This window comes from Harmonia axyridis, chromosome 1, assembly GCF_914767665.1.
Source record: "Harmonia axyridis chromosome 1, icHarAxyr1.1, whole genome shotgun sequence".
Lineage (NCBI taxonomy): Eukaryota > Metazoa > Arthropoda > Insecta > Coleoptera > Coccinellidae > Harmonia > Harmonia axyridis.
Genome location: NC_059501.1, coordinates 53852583 through 53855661, shown reverse-complemented (window position 1 = coordinate 53855661; position 3079 = coordinate 53852583).

Genomic DNA, 3079 nt, shown 5'->3' with positions numbered 1-3079 from the left:
GTACTAACATAATATTTATCCTCGACAGTTTATTATTAGCTCGCGTTACTCATTAGGTGAAGTCCCGCGCTGCATTGGAGAAGTATCAATCCGTTAATGATAGACACTACTATCTGATTAATACTCAATTCACATTTATCAAAAATAGTGACAATGATAAATTAAAAGAGATTTTCTTCGGGTGTTACCAATAAGACACTGCACGTTATAATATTCATATATTGATGTGATTCTACGTTTAGTATTTCAAAAATTAGAATGTTTTAGATATACTAAGTATATTGATGAATATGATAAATTTTTAAATTTTTTATTATTAATTAATATTATTTACAAGTGTAAAGTCGTCGGTCGTCTTTTAGGTCTTTTTCAAGTAAAAAAATAAGACTATGACTTTTCCCAATTTTTATTCAATTCGACATTTCAACCCGCTGCTTCTCTACATCTCGAGAGTTGACACAGAGCTGGCTACTCAGAATGTGGCGACATAACACCTAGAATTCCCATCTAGACGAATTTCTATCTTCTATCATAGTATAATTTATATAATTATCTTTATACTATGTTTCAATATACAGGGTGTTTCAAGTTCGACGTCCTATTAGACGTTTCTGAAGAACGGGGCCGATTTGAAATCTGAAAATTCGTAATATGACATTGTTCATGATTCCGGCACTTCCGGTTATACAAGAATTAAAAAAAATTTTTTTTTCATTTTATGACTTATATATTATCAAAATTTCTATTTTCAATTACTCTTTCCTAAAAGTATTGCGTAAGTCCTTATAGTTTTCAAAATATTAAGAAAAAACCGAAAAAAAAAGAGAATTTCTTTAGTCACAATTACGTGAATTAGCCCAAACACTGCTTCAAACAGTGACATGTTGAGAATGGAGAGGCTTTTTAACTGTCATTATTTGTTGCATAAAAACGTAGCTAGGTGAAAATGGGCTTTATCACTGAAGATGATTTTTCTATAATTTTTTTTGATGCATTCCAACACCCAATCAGTGAAGACTCGACGTTTCTGGTGATCGACGTGCTTGAGTTCTAGTGTTAACTTTGGAAATTTTAAGATCTCTCTTGTCTTGCCTAAGATTGCCAAAATCGATGAGGAATCGACAAACCTGTATTTTGGATACACAAAGAGCAATATTCTCATTTGTTCTTGAGCGATTCCACCATCAGTTTCACTATTGCTGACTGAGAAGGTGCTTCACGACAACCCAAAATTACTTCTGTTTTGTGAAATGTGACTGCAAAATTGTCTTTTGTTGTGAATTTTAACAATTTCAATCCATTATTGAAGCGTGTATCGTTCCATTTTTAGTGACGGCTTAGTTTTCACATGTCAGAGAGCTGCCCAGCAAGCAAGCTTTTTAAAATGACACCTCTTATTGGAAAACTTTGTATATCGAATGTTATATATGTACTTGCTAGCTTGCATACCTTGAACGGAATTTAACATAATAGATGTTTATTTCATGAGTAAAAAAATCGAAAAAACGCAGATTCGAAGATAAATTGGATTGAAAATGTCAATGACAATAAAATCATGAAGTCCAACCAACAGTCATCCAAAAGTCTCCGATCTGGGGCTACACCAATCCAGTTTGGTGTTAATCTTTGAAAATCGCATTTACATCTTGTCGGTGATTTTCCTTTATGTCTCCTGTCAGTCTCCAATCCAAAATCATTTTTTCTCCTTCCGTCCTACATTTTCGCACAATATCCTGCCAAATTCCATTTCAGCCTGTTGATATAAGACAGTGACAGTTGCACAGTCATGTACCTATTTCTGCGTAGATCTCTATTTCTCACTCGATCGTAAGAGGTTTTTCGATCTTTTTTTTCTTTGGACAAATTCTAATTTCTTTTCTCTGACTTTAACGAGCCATGGATAAGTTCTATCGACCTTATTCATTCAAAAATAATATAAGCAAATAAAATGTTAAGTACTTTGTGGCGACAAAAGCAGTTAGACATTATGTTTGTGTCTAGCCGAAATTGTCGTCACAATACTTAATATAAATGTACCTACCTGCATTTGTGCAACAATGGTCTTTCGTGGTACTTGTGCATACAACTTTCTCATTCATAGGGTTCTCAGCAATATACAATAGAGAACATCTTTTCCCTACCCTAATTAGTGTGCAGGTACAAGGATACCATTGCACGGGCATACAACTTAGGGAATAAGTAAAGGAAGAAGAAATTCACGGTGTACAATATGTTTTTATGTTTGTAACCCAAGTATAAAACTGAGAAAAAGGATGTTCAGTGGAGTAATTTGCGAGGTGATGACCAGTTGAGTTAGAAGAGTGTTCAAGGACTGTACCACGATAAAGTTCTCGTCTGTCGTTCATCCGTGTTTTAAAAATCCCCACGAAGACGCGATAGCCCAAAACTTAATACTAACAACTTCCGTAATGATAGATGCAAGTTGAGATTTCGTTTGCATATGAACAGTGTGTTCAGCTTCAACTTATGCATTTTAGAAATAATTGGTATCAAATGATCACATCTTTTTTTCGGAAATTTTCCTTCGAATCCGTTGTGTATTACTCGAAATATATTATCTGACAGGAGACTTCGTGTTGATGACAAAAGTTTTACATATAGTTTCAAAACGTTGAATAATGGACTTCCGCAGGGATTGGTGTTGTCTCCCATACTTCAATTTTTACTTGTGTGACATCCCTGTTACCCTATCTGAGAAATTCATCTATGCCGATGATATTGCTCTTTTGTTTCGTCACACTGATTTTTGAAATATTGAAAATACTTCAAATGAAGATCTAAAAATTATGGATAATTATTTTCTTAAGTGGCGCTTATGCGTTTATCCAAATAAAACAGGAGTTTTCTGTTTTCATTTGAATAATCAACAGAACTATAGAAAATTCAAAGTAACTTTCAATATTTCCGTCTTGAATCATAATTATTATTCTCCCAAACATCTTGAAATCAAACTTGATTCTTCTTTAAATTTCAAGGTCCAATTTACGTTTGCAATTGAAGTCGAGGAATAATATCCTTCAAAAATTAGCTGGTTGTTCATGGGGTGCTGATGCCAGCA